Source organism: Thermobia domestica, chromosome 7 (genome assembly GCF_964235325.1).
Source record: "Thermobia domestica chromosome 7, izTheDome1.hap1.1, whole genome shotgun sequence".
NCBI classification, from domain to species: Eukaryota; Metazoa; Arthropoda; class Insecta; order Zygentoma; family Lepismatidae; genus Thermobia; species Thermobia domestica.
The window spans coordinates 242,178,962-242,201,574 of NC_137460.1; positions in this window are offsets into that span (position 1 = coordinate 242,178,962).

Sequence of the window (22,613 nt, forward strand, 5' to 3'; positions counted from 1 at the left end):
GATTCGACCATGATTAAAAAATGAAAACAACAAACAGGTACGGTAAAACAAATATGTAATGGGAAAAAAGGAATTGAGCAGTGTGAATTTGAGTTGATTTTTTGATTTTTTAGTTTAGCGTCCCTTTCAGCAGCGAGGCTATATGAGACGTGGACCTACCGATTAACGTGGAATCCGAACCACATGAGCTCCCCGCCGGGAATCGAACCCTGGTCTCCCACGCCAAAGGCACGTATGCTAACCGCTTAGCCCAGGAAATCATAACATTCATGATAAATTCTTAACTAAGCAATTCATGTAAAGGTCCTGAGTTTGATTCCTGGCGGTGACGTTCAGAATCTCATTATGAAAGCACATGTACTAGAAATCAAAGTTTTTTTTAAATAATTATGTTACTGAAATGTGTGTTTTATTGCTGTCAAACTCGAGACCATTACATCAGCATGTAACTGACCTACCATTCTATAGTGATAAAAAGAATGCATGAATGAATGAATGTTTCAACAGTACTGAGATGTGATAAAGTACGCGTAAGCATTTTTCTACTCACAACGACCTTTAAATGATGCGTTTGCAAGTTGAAGAGATTCACCAACCATTAACGTTACACATACGTAATTGTCAAAACAAAATCTGTATAGCGTATTTTTTTATTATTATTGTGACTAAGCGGTTAGCGTACATGCTTCTAACGTGGAAGTCCCTGGTTCAATCCTCGGTGGGGTTTGCTTTCCCACGTCGGAGCGTTGTCAAGCCTTTTCTGAAATTTAATATTCTCATGCGTTATCATACATTCTTTTCAAAACTAAGCTAAATGGTTGACGTACACACCTCTGGCCTTGGTTCAATCCCGGGCGGTTGCTCGAATATCACGTTAAGCTGAAGGGGCCGCTAATGCTTTCAAAGGGTATCGAACCATATTGTTCTCAGGCATAGTTTCTGAAATTTTGTAATGTATTCTTTTCAAAACTAAGCGCACACATTTTCTGGCCATGGTTCAATTCCCGACGGGTGCTCGCTGAAGGGACGCTAAACCATATCATTTATCGTGCTTACTTCTAATGTGTGGGGGTTCCTGATTCGTACTTCCACTTTCCCATTCCACTAATTTCTTCATAGTCTAAATATTTCGTACTAAAAGTAAAACAGTGTATTCGTGATCCACCCCCACAAATATAAAATAAAAATGATTTTTCGAATCTTGTGTGAAAAATAAAATCTCACTGAACTTACCTCAAATTCAATGAACAAAAAGTCGGTGCAGTAAAGCTTCTTAAATGAAGACACTTTTCAAGAACAGACCTTCTCACACGATAGTTGAGAGCGGTGTAGGATTTGAAAAATGAAATTTAGATTTTTATTTGGGTCGCTGTGAAAACGACGTCACCGTCAACCAATCAGAAACGAGGAAATTTATAAAATGATGTCATAACGAACCAATCAAAACGCTCGCTGCTTTTGTCATGAATCACGAACCAAAACGATGTGTAACAATCGATCGTGACGTCATTCACGTTTCTCAATAGTATCGCAATTCCGATCCCAAATGATTTCTACATGTCACTACTTGTCGTAACTGTGACGACATTTCATTTTCATCATATTCCATACGAGAATGTCAATGTTTGCTTTTTTCATGAATCATGCTGACACGTTCGTAGTAAAACTAAAGTAATACGATCCGCTGACGTTTGCATTTTTTAAATCATATGTGCTTCTATGTCGTCACACAAAGAAGTCTATCAGCATTTTATTTTAATCCACGAACGGAAGCGTTACACTGTCAGATTTATTTTCTTAAAGTATAAGTGTATCCTTTTCAAGGACCATGGTTCGAAACCCACCAAGCATGATTAAATCCGAATTCATTCATAGCTAAACGGTTAGGATACACATCTTTGGTTTGAAAGACCTGAGTTCGATTCCTGGAGAAACATTTCTTAGGATTTTTCTAAAACTTGGTTTCAATTTCTAGTTCGAAAATTTTAAAAGTTTAGTTCGATAAAAAGTTTGATTTGAGAAGCGTTACACTGTCAGATTTATTTTCTTAAAGTATATGTGTATCCTTTTCAAGGACCATGGTTCGAAACCCACCAAGATCGATTAAAACCTAATTCATTTAAGCGGTTAGCATACACATCTTTGGTTTGAAAGACCTGAGTTCGATTCCTGAAAAAACATTTCTTAGGATTTTTTCTTAAACTTAATTTAAATTTCTAGTTCGAAAATTTTAAAAGTTTAGTTCGATAAAAAGTTTGATTTGAAAATTTTTAGATGTGATTTACATCTTTAGTTCGAAACTTTTGTTTTTAAAAATTGGTTCGAAATTTTTTGAAATTTTTTTGGGTTCGAAAATTTTTTGTTCGAAAATTTTTGATCTGAAAATTTAGTTCGAAAGTTTTTAGTTTAAAATTTTTTGTTAAAAAAAAATTATTTAAATTTTTAGTTCGAAAATATTTTGTAATTTTTGTTTTAAAATTTTTAGTTCGAAAATTTTTTGTTTGAAAATTTTTGTTTAAAATTTTTTTAGTTTTGAAATTTTTTTAGTTCGAAAAATTTTTTAGTTTAAAATTTCTTGTACTCTGCGGAACCGTTTCGAAAAGAATCGGAGCAGTTTAGGTAAGAAAAATCTGGCAACACTGTTTCCATTAATGAAGCGCTTACTGAGCAATAAATCGCTTAAACTCACAACAATGTGTTATAAGAAATCTACAAGCGACACCCCTTTTTCACCATTGTTACTTCCAGAGACATAGGCTACTAATTCAAGGACAGGATCTCCATCAAGGTAAAAAAGCTGGTAATCATCTTATCTGCCAAAGAGAACGATAATATTTAATGTAAACTTCAGTACAATATCATGATACCATAAAAGGGTTATTTAAGGATGGGGTTGAACCCTCCATGGGAACTTTAAGGTACCAAAAAGGATAACCATTAAAAAAAATCCAGGTCTAGGGTGGATCGTCGTCATAGCACTCTGAATGTCTAGCATTGGGGTGGTGTGTAAGATTATGCGATTTCTATCAACCAATCAACATCGTGGTACCAAAGCAATCATCTTACCCGTAAAATGGAAACAAATGAGTGAGGGGGTTTTCCCACGTATTCTGTTCACCGTGTGGCGGGTCTAAAATCATGTGACTTCTATCTTCCAATCAGTATCGTAATACCAAACCCAGAGCCTAAGATCACGTGACCTCTATCAACCAATCAGCATCGTGGTACCAAAGCATTTATGTTATCCATAAAAGGGAACGAATTTCAAATATCCCAGGGTCTAAAATCACGTAACATCTGTCAACCAATCAGAATCAGGTATCAGAGCACTCATCTTACCCGTAAAAGGGAACGAATTTTTTTTAAAAAATCCAGAGCCTAAGATCACGTGACCTCTGTCAACCAATCAGCTTCGTGGTACCAAAGCATTCATGTTACCCATAAAAGGGAACAAATTTCAAATATCCATGGGTCTAAGATCACGTGACTTCTGTCAACCAATCAGAATCGAGGTATCAAAGCACTCATCTTACTCGTAAAAAGGGAACGAATTTCAAAAGTCACAGGGCTTAAGATCACGTGACCTCTGTCAGCCAATCATCAGCGTGGTACCAAAGCATTCATGTTACCCATAAAAGGGAACGAATTTCAAATATCGCAGGGTCTAAAATCATGTGATATCTGTCAACCAATCAGAATCACACATCTTGCCCGTAAAAGGGAACGAATTTCAAATATCCCGGTCTAAAATCACGTGACAGCTGTCAACCAATCAGAATGAGGTATCAAAGCACTCATCTTACCCGTAAAAGGGAACAATTTTCAAAAATCCTAGTCATAAAAGAGAATGAGGGATTTCCCCGCAGGGTGACTCATGACGTTATACCACGTGACCTGAAAATTTGAATTTCCCGCGTGGGCGGGGCCTAACGTCACGTGACCTCTCTCAGCCAATCAGAATCGAGAAATTTTTGCTGACTCGGTTCGCCATAACGGGGGGACTACTACTGGTGGGTTCACCCCATTTTCCAGCATCGACGAGAATACGGAATATACAGGAACCTTTTCTTTGAATTAAAATCCGATCCGGATAAATTTTATAAAACAAATAAAAATATTTATAAATCACACTAAAGCATGTTTCAAATTACATTGCTTATATTTTATATAGGGATTGATAATTTGTACATACCAGTTATTGTATGAACTATCTATTGTTCCCGGTAGATTAATTAATTACACAAATATAAAAGTACTAACCATCGATACCAATATTTTCAGCAATTTGATGGCATGTTTTTGTCCTTAATCCTGAATCCTTGTATTTCGGGTACTTAAGGTTGTCCAAATTTTGTTTTCTCTTACTTGTTCTACGAGCAGTTCTTCAAACGTTGTTCTTACCTCCGCCATGTTAGTCAGTGAATACAATAGTGTACGCGCGCTACTTCCGTCAGAATTGAACAAATTTCTACTCTGACGCGAGTGTAGCGCGCCATCTCCGATGCGTGATTTCATTGGCTGTTTAGCACAATCGCTCGCAACTCACGGAGGTAAAGGACACATGAAAATCCGCCTTTACAGTATTAAAAAATTTCTGCATATCACAACGCCCGTAATTTTATACGGTAATGGATTCTGTCAATGTAACTGAAATATTATGATAATCAGTGTAGTAGTTGTTTTTAAATTTCGCATTTCTATGCGTTCTGTTGGGCAAATCTACACAGAATTTGTGAAGAATGGTAAGAAAAGACCTCCAGATACTAGGTTAACCCTAGGAATCCCAAATTATTTTAGGTAGCAGGTCATCCCAAAGGAGGCTCCTCGAATCCACTACCGTAAGTAATTTATTTATAAAATGAACAGTAAAGAAGTAATATAAAATGTTCTTAACCACTAGCGGATCCAGAAGGATCGCTTGCTAGGGGAGGTTTGCTTCCTGGAAGATGAGCGTATCCTCAATGTGACCAGAATTTTATTTCCAAGAATGAGACGCATGTGAACCGGGTTTGGAGGGGAGCGGTTGTAAATCTGTTTCCCAGCTAATGCACAGCCGATTTTGGGACCCTAATTTGTAAGTTTCTTTCTAAACGAAAGCATAGTCACTTATAGATTTAAATTAAATATTCACTTTCGTTTCAGAGGCGTGGCGGTGTCATGATTTAATACATACATAGTTTCCGAGATATATCAGATGCGCTGTCCTGCACAGTTCTTGCAGGAAAGAAAATACTGTGTTGACGATGACATTCATTTTAACGAGAAAGTATACAATTTGCTGTAATCAGTGACGTATTTTGGAGAGCTTCCGGGTTTAAGCCTCCCGAAATTTTATTCACTTTATTAAAGTAAATGAAATATCTTGCAGAATTTTCATATTTCTAGGACTAAAGTTAGCAAAGCCCTCTCCGAAAGAAAATCGTAAATACGCAACTAGCTCTAATCATTTATATTTTGAATAATAATTGGGGGAAGAGAGTTGAAAAAAAGCAGACTCCGTCTACGAAAAAATAGGTAAGAAAATATACATGTATAAAGAATAATACAAAATATCAAAAAATAACAAAGACATTATGACATTTCTATGTACTCTTCTTGGTAGCTTAAAAATATAAAGTTATGTTTAATAGTATGTGGCATACAATGTTCGAAGTGAGCCAAAATATGGGACAGGACATTTACTTGCTTTCATTTCTGTTTCAGGATATAATTCAGCAAATTAAAAATTGAAAAGAAAATAATATAATATTCAAACTGAACTCAAAGGATGTTTTAGTGGCTCCGTGATTATTCCTTGAGATAGTGATTTCCCGAACATGAATTTCGTGGCTTTCTCCGGAAATAAGAATGTTTAAAAAAACTGGCCTGCCCACTCAAGGGCACATATTAAGTACAGGAGAATGAAATGAAGTACAGGAAAGATAAATCCCAACAAGACCACCCTGGTGGACTTTAGAAAAAACAAAAGCAGAGACCCTTCAACCTCTCCCTACAAGGTACTAACCTCCACTCAGCCCCCAAGCAAAGTACCTCGGAGTCATCCTCGACAAGAAACTTTCCTTCATCCCCCACCTCTCCACGACAGCGAAGAAGGCGACACAACGCTTCCGAGCCCTCCTTCCGCTCTTCCTGAGCCCCCAAATCACCCATGAAACCAAGCTTCACGTCTACAAGATGTGCGTCAGATCGGTACTACTGTACACCCACCAAGCCTGGGGCCACATACCACAAACACATCTCCGCCAGCTGCAAGTGGTTCAGAACAAACCTGCGAGAGCAATCACAGGCCACTCGTGGGACACTAAGTTGGCTCAACTTCATGAAGATCTCAACCTGCCGATGCTGACTGAGGTCCGACAACAACAATCAGCTTCCTTCTGGTCAGATGTTCTGCATACCCACACATTGAAAACATCGCTACCAAAGAACCAAGAAGACATTTGTACAGGATGCCTTGCCCCTGAACATCCCAGATGACCAGCACAGAGCCAGCGACAGTTCGGCCCCGAAGAACAGTTACACCACTCACAAACTTGTCTTGCCGCAATAAACATGGAAGGCAAGGGCTCAAGCCCGTCACTTCACCACTCAACAACAGCCACGACAATGGAATTTAGGACAGAATGGCAGGAAATAAAGGCAGGAGGACAAAATGGCAGCGGACGAAATGGCAGGAGGACGAAATGGCAGAAGGACGGAATGGCAGGAAGTTAATTTGGCAAAAATTATAACTCCTAGGGCAGTATTTTTAGGTTTTACTTATTGTGTTTGTTAGTAGGTAACGGTTCTCGATTTATTCATTTCTACCTCAAATGTCCAAAGCATATAAATACAGCTAAATTGAACCAAGAGCGTAAAAGAGGGTAAATATTAGTTATTCATGTCTTAACTTTTTTATTAAATTTATTTCTTTGTAACCATCTTCCAATTGATATCTTGGTTTTATAGTAATTCTAAGTAGTACAACGTTTATTTATGACGAAAGAATTTTCCCGTGGACTCGCTTTGAATTTCTCTCAGAGTCTAGCCATCATGTGATAAAGAATTAAATCTACTAACTGCTTTCACAAACAATATAATTTTGAAATTTGGGAGCCCAGTGGCATCTTTGTGTCGGTAGTGTGTAATAATGCTGATACGTTATTCTCTTGAACATCTTAATGGTATTTGTCGTTTGACTTCAGAAGACTGAGTTTAGCCTGCAGGTACAAGTTGCCTATAGTTAAAACATATCAGATGTACGATCTTGTTTAATAAAACTTGTCCCCTCCCCCTCCTCTATCTGAAAAGCCCTATATTGTTTTTCACATATGAAATTCAAAGACAAAGGCAATCGCCTTTATCCAGTCATATTTTTATTTCAAGTGTAAGTATTAAAACGTGCTACGCATGGTTGCAAGAGGCTGTTTTTTTATTTTTTTTTTAAATACTGAACTAAAGTATCTAATATTGGAACTAATTTTCTTCATGAATTGATGTAAGAAGCGGCCGCGTGATTTTCGACCAATTATTTCATCCCTGGTATCTATGAGCAATGAGAGAACAACAGTGGAAGACAAACTTCGTTCTTCTCAAACTTGATACTTTGAAAAACATTTATGAAAGTGGTTTCGTTATCCAAATAGATATTCAATCAAATCAGTTTCAGAAGTAGCATTAATCTTATAATAACGTAATGGTTATAAGAGTTACCCTCAAAATGTATTTTGTGTTTTCCTTTTCTTACTTAATTCAGAGATTTTTTTTCTGAATTTCACTGGAGTTATGAGGAATCTTAAATTATCAGGCATTCCACTTTAATCGCTTCAGTAGTAATGGCGTCACTCTGCCGAACTTTTGATTATTTTTAATGAGGGGACCCAAGGCCCGGGGTCAATGACCTAGGGGTACATAGGACCACCCCCTCTAAATTTTGGCAGGGGTACCTTGGCCCACCCCCTAAATTTTGGCAGGGGTACATAGGACCACCCCCCTTAAATTTTGGAAATTGCCAAATCTAAAAATTGGGTGTGGTAGCCTAGGACCACAGTATGTACCTCTATTAGTATTGGGTGTCTATGTCGTTCCCTTTTATGGGTAAAAAATTGCCAAAAATTCAAATTTCGGGTTTTTTTGACCTAATTTATCCCCTTGGATGAGGTGTTAATACCTTATATAGTTATATGGGCGTATACAGGGGTCCATTACCTTTCATAAGACATGGGTATATTAATGCACCCTTTGAAAAATTTGGGAGGGGTGCCTTGGCCCACCCCTTAAATTTTGGAAATTGCCCAATTTAAACATTGGGTATTATAGTACAGGACCTTAATATGTATTATGATAAATTTGGGTGGTCCACCTCGTTCCCTTCTAGGGGTAAAAAAATTGCCAAAAATATAAACGTAAGCAATACGTTATACCACGTGTTTGGTTTTCGACCTAATTTATCTCCTTGGATGAGGTCCTATTACCTTATATGATTATATGGTCATGTATAGGGGTCCATTACCTATCATAAGACATAGGTACATTTGTGCACCCCGGGAGGGGTACTTTGGCCCACCCCTTTAATTTTGGAAATTGCCCAATTTAAACATTTGGTATTATAGTATAGGACACTAATATAGATCACTATAAATTTGGGTGGTCCACCTCGTTCCCTTTTAGGGGTACAAATTTGCCAAAATTTTAGTACAACCACGTGTTTGGTATTTGGTACATTTTATCCCCCTTTGATGAGGTCCTATTACCTTATATGATTACAGGGATCTATTTCATATCATAAGACATAGGTACATTGGTGCACCCCGGGAGGGGTACCTTGGCCCACCCCTTAAATTTTGGAAAATGCTCAATTTAAACATTTGGTATTATAGTACAGGACCTCAATATGTTTCGGTGATCCTATTGTCAAATTTTTAAGTACAACCACGTGTTCGGTTATTGACTCAATGTATCCTCTTTGATAAGGTATGGACGGGTATCCCCTTTCAATTTGGTATAACCCTTCGGTTGTAGTACAGTCACGTGATCGATGATTTGGTTTTGATGCGCGACGAGGTCCCTGGTCAATGTTCTCTAGGAATTAGGTGGAAACTTTGCCCAGGGTTCTCGTCTTATATCGCACAGTTCTTTAGGAGAATCTGATAACGTTGTATATGGAATGGACAATAAAATACATAAATAAGCATAAATTGTATTTTATTCATATTTCTAGTTTCTTCTTTTTCTTTCTTATTGACAATGTTTGTATATTGAGCTGGGTTTCTTCATTAGACTGCCTCCTCTTCTTGATTGTAATGATTTGTTTCCATGTTTTGCAGCATAGCACCCGTTTGCAAAGCTTCGTATTGTGAATTCTGTAAAAAAGAACGAGGAAAAAGATGATTAGTATAGAAATAGATGATGATAAACAAATACACTTACAATGATAAATATGATAAAATTACCTGGAAGGTATATTGCAGCAGTCTACGATCATTAACCGTGGGTACTGTTGTGAACAAGTATTGAATTTCACGAAGAGATTTTCCTTGGGCTTTACAGCGCAAATAAAAATAAGCATAATAGCCACATACGGATGAACCAAGACTTTGCATTTGGCTATTATTATATTTATAGTATATACAATGAAGTTTTAAGAATGCAACATGTTGTGGTACATAAGGAGGAAGGCCATAGCTGTCAAAATATTCTCCAACACCGCGATGATCAATATAAATTGCTATCCAATGGCTTCCTAGTTTTGTAGATGGATCTGTATTTACAATGATTGCCAGAGGTAGAGAAATCCGTGAGGGCAACTCATCGCTTACAAATACCCCGGTAAAATGATTTCTGAACAATGGACTACCGTTTAAAGCACTAGCTAATTTTAATGTATTCAACATCGTGAATGGAAATGATACATAACGTATACGTACCTTGTAATTTAAAAGTCCACGATAATGTTGCGCTGGTGGTCGATCTCTAGGAGTGAGGAAAACTCTCCATACACAATACAGTTTGCAGGTGCTGCTAATTTCTCTTGGAAATGAACTTCCAATCGGATGGCTCCATGTCGTTGTAAATTCCAATAGTGACAATCTCCAGCAGAAGAATCGGGAGTTAGGTCAAATACAAACAGTGTATATCCATTCTTGTAGTCGGCTCTTGAAATTGTATTTCCAGTATTGGTAAAATGTATGCCAGAGCCTGAGAACAATGTGTGGTACGATGAAATGTAGAGATTTTCTTCAAAGTTGGGTTGCAATGGTTTTGAAGGTACAGCTTTTCCATCCACGTACAGTGTAAAGAAATTAATGTTTAGATGTTGAAATTCAAATGGATTGCTGGTAATAGTTCCACTGGATGCTTCATTCGATGTAAATCCTACAATAATACGATTTGGCAATGTTCCCATAAACAGGTTATCAATAGTTTTGGATTGTATATCCTTCGGGATGGTAAATGATTTCATTTGAACCCTTGTCAGAGGATACTTTGCCGGTGTAGATTGTAAAATTTTATTGTGTGCCAATTTGACACTAGGGCTAATGTTGACTTTTTTCACCTGCAACGATGCATCTAGAATATTGATTTTTGCATTGACACCACTTTCACCGGCCATGAGACAAAAGTTTGGTTTTGCAGGAATAAGTTTCACACGTAATTCCACTCCATGAATTAAAAATTTATCTTGATTAAAAATGTCACAATGAAGATGTCCAATCATATCGAATTTCATACTTTGTTTTGTCAGTTCATAGCGTTGTTGAAATCCTTTGTTCTCACTTGTGGTTGCGTTCATATGACCAGCCGTATCTTGAAACCACATTGCTGTTTGTAAATGTGTATTTTTAGCTCCATCACTATAATTGAGCAGTTTTTCCATGTACGAACGATATGGATGATTATGTGACGGAAATGAAATCAGTTTATTGTTCAAGTAGATTTGTACTTCACTAAACATAGCATTTAGAAAATCATTGACAGGTGCAATTGCTTTATCCGTATTGGTGAAGGAGGAACCATCTGGTTTCACAATTTGTGCTTGGATGTATAATAAGGTTTGTGGTAAATCAATATATTCATCACTGCTACCACTCACTACAAATTCTATTGGTGAATTTTCAGCTATTGAACTAATTGGTTTGTAGCCAATAATACGATTGTCCAGAACACTGGTTTGCGTGGGCAACGTTGAAAAAATGTCCAATTCACTTTTTACACATTCACAGGATTGATGATGTAAGAAAGCCATCGTTGAATTAATCAAAAATATCTGGTGACGATGCCAATGATCTCTTCTTCTTCTTATGTGATAATTTACGTCTCTTCGTAGGATTGATGGTGTTGTTGATCGTTGGAAGGTCAACCTCAAACTGAGAGCAGTCATCCCATTTTCGTTTATGATATCCACTTCCCATCATAGTTTTCAACTTATTTTTAGCTTTTTCTTGTAAATTTGATTTTGCCTCTTGCATACGTTGATGAAACGATTCTTCCAGCGGTTGATTCGAGATCACAACATCATTAATCATATTGGCACCTGATTTTAATAATTCTTTTCCCACAGTTTTAGCTCCTTGTTTCACAAGTGGTAACACTGAACGAAATAAGCCACCAAGGAAACTTCCAATGCCATGTCCTGCTTGATAGGGACTTCCCACATAGACGTTGCCGATACCGGACAACGCTTGTTTTTGGTAGTATTGCAAATACGGATCAGTCATGACGACGACGACGGAAATGTAGTTTTGTACACACCGTTCCAAAGGTGAATGGCATACGATGACCTGTGCTATCCCTTATATCGATTTGTATTTGCTCAAAATTCATTTTTTCCACCGGAACATAATGTGCAGGATTAAAGATTTGTACTGCATGACTTCCAAAAGTATGATTCACAGGATCCATGTTGACAATTCGTAGCAAGGGTACCATTGTATCTCCAACAATGACAGATTCAATAATGTCACAATAGACGTACATTTGTGATGGTAAGCCTAATCGTACATCCGGTGTATATTGTCTCTTTTCCATATCTTTTAAATCACTTTTCGGTTCAAATCCAAGCATTAAACTAACACTTGGTGAGATTTGTACAGAAGTATGGATTTCCTTATTGGCATGTCTTATGAGGCATATATTATTAGTTGCATCATGGGATATAAATAAATTGGTTTCTTTATGATGTATATTAATTGCATGAATAAGATCCCGTATATTGTTATAATAGCGTACAGGGATCGTTACAACCTTCCACGGTTCTTGATCATTACTACTTGATGATTTGTAATATATTTTATTGTTTTCACTGTTAATGTTCAGCAAAGAATGTGGATAATGAATCTCTACAATTGCCACATCCCATTTCTGGCGAAACTCTACACGTCGTTGTAATTTCGTAATATATGAAGTCAATGTATTTTCTGGAAAATAATCCATGGAACTATTACTGGGAAGTGTAACGTAAAAATCTTGATCAGGTTCCATTCTTCTTCTTCTTCAATGAAGTTGCAGGGATCCACGAATTGAATGAGGAAGGATATCCTTTCCACTGGACGAGATACTCCTTTCTGCGACCTTTTGTTCTTGTACGTAATATTTTATCGATGAGGAACCTCGAAGGGAGCGGCACTGGTTGTAATTCTTCTCTGTAGAAAACACCATCGATGAGTTGATGATTTAAATCCTCTAGTCGATACACTGGTGGGTTTCTTGGTACAATGGCTTTTACTCTGAATATTTCCCAAGTCCAGTTCTCGAGGTAACCCTTGTCAAAGATACGTTTTGTTTTACTTATACGAACAGTATCACCAACAGATAAATCCGTATCTTGTTTTGAACGTTGTAGCTTTTTGTCGTATAAGTTATGCCACACCTCCAGTAAATTGTCCTGAGAAACGTTTGCAGGTGCCATTTTAATACTGGAATGCCGACTTTCATTGTATGCTTTTACAAGTAAAGGCAATACTTTGATGTAATTGTATGTTTGATATTTGGTAAAGTATTTCCACATACGATGTTTCAATGTCTGATTAAATCTTTCTGCGATGCTGGCTTTAATATCTGGATCCTTTGTTGTAACATGTTGCACGTTGTGTTTCCTGAGAAACTTTTGTACTGTCTTGTTGGTAAATTCAGTTCCTTGATCACTACGTAGTACAATTGGTTTCCTGTCCTGGAAAATCATTTCAAATGCATTCACTATATCCTCGGCACTTTTTGATTTTAGTGGTACAGCCCACCCGTACCGACTAAACACATCAATCACTGTAAGAATATAGCGGTAATTGTCATTATAGTTTTGAAGTGATTGTAAATCATTTAAATCACATTCCCATTGATCATCAATATTGTTGACAAGATAAAAATCTCTACGGAAACGACGACGTACAGGACGATGTAACGTGTAGGTAGGTTGTTTGTTTAACCAAAGTTTTATTCTGGCTAGAGGTATAGATTTTCCTGTGGCTTGCCATAATTTCTTTGCAGTAGAAAACGATGCAGGATGTGCTGGATTGTAATAAATAGATTTCAACTTTTTGTTCATGGTTTGTACGTTGACCATTGTGGAATGATGCGTTTTCTTTTTGGTCGGACTTCTAAAACATCATCATCATCTTCTTCTTCTTCTTCTCCGGAAGAAAATAATTCAGGTGCCGGTTTTGGTGGTGCAGATCCTTCAGATGCTGATGTACTATTATGCTTGACAATATAGTTTAATCTCCGTGGATTACCAATCAATTCTTGAGGTGTGTTTGACGATGCAAGGTAGTTGCAAAACAATTCCCAGCCTTGAGGATTAGAATGTTTCCTCGGTCGAGTCACATCACACATTAAATCTACAATATTGGATCCATGTAGTTTATTATCGTTGATGTACACTGTTCCTTTATGATCCCACGTAATTGCGTCATCTTGTTTTAAACGACGGAATAGTAGTTCGGCTTTCTTACGATACATTTGTGGTATTGCGGCTAAAATTTCTTGTTTCGTGCTATCGTCAACATTCGGGACGTCACCATCAGGTTTCATTGATGTAATTGTAAGTGGTATTGGTTCTTCTTGTTTACGTATCACATAAAGATATTTCTGTAATATTCTATTGTACTGATTCCATTTTTCTTCATCACTTGGATACGATGTATTCAATATAGATTGCATTTCACGATCGAGATTAGATTCTCGATTTTCACTCGCATGGGATGATGATGCATGCATTCGTTGAAGCATTTCTGGTGGCACTAAAACCATCTTCTTGCTATGTTCCATGATGTTTATTGTTTAAACAAAATACTGGATAACACACTTCCTACAATAGGTGCAAGTAATGCAGGTAAGAATCCTCCTTGTTGTACGGCTAAATGTTTCTTCTTTTTATCCAATGATTTTGTATTGTCTAGGAGATAGCGGAGCGTGTTCTTGTAACGCTTTAATCTTGACTTCTGCGCTTTTGTCAGTGGAACATTGCCTTTTAAGACATTATAACAACATTCACAAATACTATGAATTAATGAAGCGTCTGCATTGGCAATAATAGCTTTACGCAATCTTGGTTTAGCTTTGTGCAGAGCACGTAGCAGATCAGCGTGTTTCACTGTAGGAGACATCGTGACAGACTAAGTCATTCTTTTCACATGCACAATAATTTAAACATGTTTTGTTGGTACGTAAACATAATGATGCAAATCGTCGGGAAAAATATTTGTACGAAATCGCATTTCATCAGGTGTATCTTGTTTAAGATCCATCAGTAAATAACCATGTGGATTTCTTGTTGCGTCTGCATAACTTTCTTGTAGAAACAGTGGATGCTCAGGCATGATTTGATAACTCATATGCTTGATTTGTGACTTGTCACGTGGATTTTTAAACAACACCAAATACGAACAATTTAAACTCATATTTCTATTTGCTTTACTTTGATGAAATACATTTTGTGTTATAAAAATCACACTAATATTTCGATGATGTGATCCTTTTGTGAACATATCAACAGTATCACAATTCACTTCTCGCATATGGTCATCAATAATAATCAAATGTGGTCCATCTTGAGGCTGAAAATCTTTCATTCGTGGAAGTCCTTCGTGAAATTCTACTGGAACCGGCATTGTTGCATACACGTCTTGCCATTCTGCATAATACCAGTATATCTTACGAAATTTTGCATTGATCATGGTTGGGAGATGTGACAGTAATCGCTTCACAAAATACGTTTTTCCACACCCACTAGGCCCTGCGAGAATACAGGTAAATGGATGTTTCCACTGTGTATCCATGATGAACACTAACACCTTGTTTCAAAAATGATGCGTATTTAAAGCGAGTACAATTTTTTTTGTTTTAGTTTGTAAATTCCTGCACTCACTGGTGTGAAAAGGAAAAATCCGTTCATCTGTTTATCGAGTAGTTGAAAACCGTTTATTTGTTAATCGAATAGTTGAAAACCGTTTATTTGTTAATCGAATAGTTAAAAACCGGATAAAGTTTAACGGTTAACCGTGAAAGCTGACCACTGTTTGATTTAAATTCTATTTGAAAAATTTTTCGTTTCAAATTTGTTTTGAAATTTTTTTCAAAAATTTTGTTTGAAAATTTGTTGTTTTCAATTTTTTTTCAAATTTTTTGTTTGAAATTTTTGTTTGTAAATTTATTGTTTCAAAAATTTTTTGTTTCAAAATGTTTCGTTTCAATTTTTTTGTTGTTGAAAATTTTTCGTTTCAAAATTTTTGTTTCAAATTTTTTCGTTTCAAAATTTTTCGTTTCAAATTTTTGTTTTGAAAAATTTTTTAGTTTCAAGATTTTTGTTTAAAAGTTTTCGTTTCAATTTTTGTTTTTGATTTTTTAGTTTGAAAAGTTGAAAAAAAAAGTTTTAAATGCCAAGAATCTTGTTCAAAGTTTCCACCTAATTCCTAGAGAACATTGACCAGGGACCTCGTCGCGCATCAAAACCAAATCATCGATCACGTGACTGTACTACAACCGAAGGGTTATACCAAATTGAAAGGGGATACCCGTCCATACCTTATCAAAGAGGATACATTGAGTCAATAACCGAACACGTGGTTGTACTTAAAAATTTGACAATAGGATCACCGAAACATATTGAGGTCCTGTACTATAATACCAAATGTTTAAATTGAGCATTTTCCAAAATTTAAGGGGTGGGCCAAGGTACCCCTCCCGGGGTGCACCAATGTACCTATGTCTTATGATATGAAATAGATCCCTGTAATCATATAAGGTAATAGGACCTCATCAAAGGGGGATAAAATGTACCAAATACCAAACACGTGGTTGTACTAAAATTTTGGCAAATTTGTACCCCTAAAAGGGAACGAGGTGGACCACCCAAATTTATAGTGATCTATATTAGTGTCCTATACTATAATACCAAATGTTTAAATTGGGCAATTTCCAAAATTAAAGGGGTGGGCCAAAGTACCCCTCCCGGGGTGCACAAATGTACCTATGTCTTATGATAGGTAATGGACCCCTATACATGACCATATAATCATATAAGGTAATAGGACCTCATCCAAGGAGATAAATTAGGTCGAAAACCAAACACGTGGTATAACGTATTGCTTACGTTTATATTTTTGGCAATTTTTTTACCCCTAGAAGGGAACGAGGTGGACCACCCAAATTTATCATAATACATATTAAGGTCCTGTACTATAATACCCAATGTTTAAATTGGGCAATTTCCAAAATTTAAGGGGTGGGCCAAGGTACCCCTCCCAAATTTTTCAAAGGGTGCATTAATATACCCATGTCTTATGAAAGGTAATGGACCCCTGTATACGCCCATATAACTATATAAGGTATTAACACCTCATCCAAGGGGATAAATTAGGTCAAAAAAACCCGAAATTTGAATTTTTGGCAATTTTTTACCCATAAAAGGGAACGACATAGACACCCAATACTAATAGAGGTACATACTGTGGTCCTAGGCTACCACACCCAATTTTTAGATTTGGCAATTTCCAAAATTTAAGGGGGGTGGTCCTATGTACCCCTGCCAAAATTTAGGGGGTGGGCCAAGGTACCCCTGCCAAAATTTAGAGGGGGTGGTCCTATGTACCCCTAGGTCATTGACCCCGGGCCTTGGGTCCCCTCATTAAAAATAATCAAAAGTTCGGCAGAGTGACGCCATTACTACTGCTTCCCTTTCACCCCCAATGCGATATTGGGTATATTTACAGCTTAGTGCAGCTTAAAGGAACCATGATCGTGCATATTTGATTTCTAAGTTGCTTGCTTATAGCGTTGCCCTCAAGACGAGATGAGAATTCAGTTTTTCTCGTCTCGTGTCATAAATGTTTATAAAAATCCTGTCTCAAATCAAAAATTTTCTCCTCTAGTTTTGTAAATTTATGTACAAAATTTGTCCTGATTTCCGTCTTAGTTTCACGTAGAATTTATCAGAATACTTTCAGGTTACGACGAATCCACGAAAGATTGATATAACAACATTTAAATCATATTTATTATTGAAGTAAATTATATAATGACTTGCCTATCTTTAAACGTTGATAAATTATCTTTATTATGTTCATACTATTACCTTATCAAATTGCATATGACATATATACAATTAATCATAACCTATATTTTGAAAACGGGAGATCCTATGTCTACCGAAAGTTCTAGTGTTTCTTGTAAGTACCCTACAATTTGTTTCCTCCTATGATTTTTGCCCCGAGCTTCCCTTGAATTTGTCCATATGCATATTTTATAGACTTAAAAATACTAGAGACAGTCACCAGAAAATAATGAGTACACATCCTACATATCCTCTCGTCAAAAACTTCGGAATGACCATTCGAAGTTTTAATTCGTTTTCTTTGTCACATAAAGTATCTGATCCTTTGTACAGTACCGAGGTTAGTTTATTTGCAAGTTAATATGGAGGATGTATGTATTTTCCTTTATTATTATTATTATTATTATTATTATTATTATTATTATTATTATTATTATTATTATTATTATTATTATTATTATTATTATTTGCTTGTTACTTAAAATGTTTTGCAAATAACTTCAATAACTTTTGAAACTGTTTGTCTTCACTTGAGCATATGCGTGAAGTGGTTCATTACGAATAGGACAAAAAGAACTGTGATTGATTAATTACAAGGAATCCGGTTAGAAACACTGCTGCTTGCATTTTAGTTCCAAAACCGGCCGCCCGCACTCGTTCGCTGATCAGGTTAATAGTAGAGCCGATCCTGATATCAACAATAAATTTAATAACTAAATTTCTCAACAAACATGAACGTTGAATAAACAGGAGATTCAAAAACAATATGCAAATTTAACATAAATAGCAATTGAACAAACAGCTTAATTCAAAATGGTAATTTTCAAATCTTTCAAGTTTTGCACTAACATGATTAATTGGTATTAAAATTAAATTCATTTAACAAGGCAAAAATACTTACCACAATAACCAATAAATGTGACTGAAAACATTAAACTAGATTCAATGAAATTAACCTTTGTTTAAACTTTCCTAAATGCGTCTCAAGTTGTCAAATTTCGTGGTTAGCCAAATGCACAACAAATTTATATTTCTTGCAATTAATTTTACTAGAGGAAGAATTACCATTACTTTAAAAGGGAAAAGTAAAAAACAGGTTTTAATTTTTGTATAAGATCTATCTACAAAGGTAGCCCCTATAAACATAATAATTCTTGCTTCTTTTACCTGCCTAACATTTTTCACTCAATTCAACTTGACGAGCTCCTTCGTGGCTAAGCGGTTAGTGTACGCGCCTTTGGCGTGAGAGATCCAGGTTGGATTCCTGGCGGGAGCTCATATGGTTTGCATCCCGCGTTAATCAGTAGGTCCACGTCTCATATACCCTTGCTGCTGAACGGAACGTTAAACTCAAAATCAACTCAAATGAATTCAACCTGATCAAATTTAACAAGAAAGAACAACCATTAAGGCAAGATTTTTGTGCTGCTCATTCGCAAAACTTACAAGCAGACTTACGGAAGTGTTACTCATCGATTTGAATGAAACTTTGCATTCTTGTAGATCATCGAAAAATAATCGATACGTATTTATTTATTATTTCGGTGCGGGTTTAAGGGTAGAAACCACCTTTTGAACGGTAGGAGTGGCCTCCAAGCATAGACAGAAAACAATCATTTAATGTAGAAGAAAATATACTGCCATTGTGTTTTAGGGATTTAGAACGTCAAAATTACAAAATTCAAAATGGCGGATCCAATATTGTGATTACAATTACAAAAAGTATTCTGGTTTGAAATGCTTTGTAGTTAGGCAAGAAGACTCATAGTTGGCAGGAGTTACTGCGAGAAGGTTGATGACCGATTTGAAATCCCATTCTGTACGTATTTGAATGGGATGCTTGAAGTAGAGTGGGGACACTTGCGGGTGTTTTTTTCCTACTGCGCATGCGCAAACCCTGGACGCTGATTGGCTGGCGCAGGTCACGTGATCCCGCCCCCTTGGCCACGCCCCTTGACGCTGATTGGCTGGCCACGCCCCTTCACGCTGATTGGTCGGTGCAGGCCACGCCCCCCGCCACGCCCCTTCACGCTGATTGGTCGGTGCAGGCCACGCCCTCCCGCCACGCCCCTTGACGCTGATTGGCTGGCGGAGTTACACCCCCTTAACGGTGATTGGTCACGCTCTTTTATGACCTCCTATCTACTGCGCTGACTGGCTGGCGTCGGACCCCGCCCCGTTCACTCCGATTGGCTGGCGCGGGACCTCGCCCCCTTGACGCCGATTGGCCGACCACGCGCACGGTCTGCGCAGATCGGTCGACGCCGGATCACCGCACCTGCCACATGCCACATAAGATTCGTTCCCTTTTATGAGCACTTTACGAACACATAGCAGAGGAGATATCACATTCTTCATCCACCTATTTAACATAGCACATATTACACAGAGACTCGTTCCCCCGTTTATGAGCACTCTTTTAAACAGCAAAGACTCGTTTCCTTTTATGAGCACTTTAGGAACACATAGCAGAGCCGATATCACATTCTTCATCCTAGCGCATAGCAGAGTATGGCTTATTTTCTTTTACGGGGACAGCAACACCCCCAACCCTCCTCCTTTCTCATCCAGGGCTTGGGACCGGCAATGGCGGAGTTTAAAAAAATAATACCATCATACTCTCATAAATGAATAAAGCATAATATCATTAGCATCAATAGTGGTGAGTGAGAATTTGTTTAAGAAATCGTGCAGTGAATAACCAGATGCACGACATGCTAGATATAGAAAACAGTAATGTCCACAAAATTGAGATAAATCACCTTGAATACGTCTATTATTCCATGTATAATACAGACAGTTTCGTTTTAAAAACCTTATATGATGTTGTATATAGGGAGGTATACCATAGCTATCGAAATACTCTCCCACACACATATTAGATATATAAACAGCAACCCAATGTTCACCAGGCTTATCACTAGAATCAGTATTTATAATTATGGCGGCTGGAAATGTATGAATAAACAGAGATAACTCATCGGCGGCATACACACCAATAAAATGATCTTTGGGCAAATTTTGTTGTAATGCTTCATAAAGCTCAATTGTATTTAACATTTTTAATTAATATATACTTTTCTCTGGAAATCAATTTCTAATTCTGAAGAGAATTCAGCATAAATAATTGTTGTTACAGGAGATGGCAGTGCTTCTTTAAAATGAACCTCTAGGCGTACACTTCCTTGCCGTTGTGGGCTAGTATGAAATCCAGCACTAGCACTAGAATCGGGAGTTAAATCAAACACCAGTAGAGTATAACCATTAGGATATTCGGCTAGTGAAATATTATTACCTTGATTAGAATAATAAATACCTGAACCTGTAAATAACGTGGAATATGCTTGTATATATAGCTTATTATCAAAATCAGGCTGTAATGGTTTGGAAGGCACAGGCGTTCCATCAACATACAGTGTAAAAAATGACATATTAAAATGCTGAAAATTGAACGGATTTGTCTGATAAGTACCATTAAAAGCAGTATTAGTAACAAAACCAATAATAATACGTTTAGGCACTAGGCCTGAAAATAGATCTGGAAGTGTACTATCCATAATTCCTTGTGGCAGCGTTTCAGTCTTCACTTGCACTTTTGTTATAGGATATTTTACTCTAAATTTAGGATTTTGTAATACTTTATTTTGCGCTATTTTAACTGCTGGTGATACATCAACCTTTTTCACAAGCAATGTTGCATCTGTAATTACAACTTTTCCATCAGCATCTGCGTCATCCATTAGACAGAATGTAGGTTTAGCTGGAATTAGTTTAATGCGCAGTTGTACACCATTCAGTAAAAATTTCTCCTGATTAAATATATCAGCATGAATATAACCCAATAATTCAAATGACTGACTTAAAGTAGTGAGAAGAAAACGTTGTTTAAATCCTACATTAGCATCGGCCACACTGTCCATATGTCCTGCAGTATCTTTAAACCACATTGATGTTTGAAGATGCGTTGATTTTGCTTCAGCATTATAATTTAGTAGTTTTTCAATATACGATCGATATGGATATGTGTGTGAAGAGTAGGAAATAAGTTGATTATTTAAATATAATTGCAATTCACTGAACATTGCATTGAGAAAATCATTTACAGGGCCGATTTTCTTATCGGCAGAAGTTAAATTAGAACCATCTGATTTAGTAATTTTACCTTTAATATAAAACATTGTGTGCGATAAGTCAATATAGTCATCCCCATGACCGGGGACAACAAATTCTATTGGTGCATTATCAGCTATCGAAGCCACAGGCTTATATGGAACTATTTTATTACCTATAATACTGGTTTGAGTGGGTAAACCAGCAAATAAATCTAATTCTGATTTCATACACTCACACTGCATTTTTCTCTCTATTAATATTCACACATGGTAAAATTTATAATACCGTATTACGTTTGCGAAAATGTAATTTTACACATACACTGCCATGTTGGAAAGGAAGTGGATTACCTGTACTATCTCTTAAATCAATAATAATTTGATCAAATTGTTTACGTTGCACGGAGACATAGTGAGGATTGTCAAAAATATGTACATTATTAATACCATACTCTGTAATATTTGTATTTATAATACGTAACAATGGAGCTACTGTGTCACCCACCATTTGCGGTTCTACAATATCACTGTAAATATACATAAGTGTAGGTAGCGATTTTTGTAAATCAGGTGGATAACGAGCATGATGCACAACTGCAATATCTTCTTGTTGTATGTGATCAAAGCCTAGTATTCTGGCTAGTTCAGGAGATAGACGTACTTCTATACGCCTCTCTTGATCTTTTATTACTCTACTGACTTCAATTCGTTTTACTGATGCTTTAACTTTTAATTGTAAATTTAATATATCACTTTTATGATTAATTTGAGATAGAATATCATCAACATTATAATAGTGTCCTGGTAAGATTTTAGTTATGTTCCAGCTTTCTGTATTCATGAGACGGTAATAAATATTATTAGTATATTTGGAAACATTCTGAAATGAATTTGTATAATGTACTTCAACAACTGCCGCCTCCCACTCACCTTTCTCTAGCACCAATGGATGATATAATTTGGTAGTATAACATGAC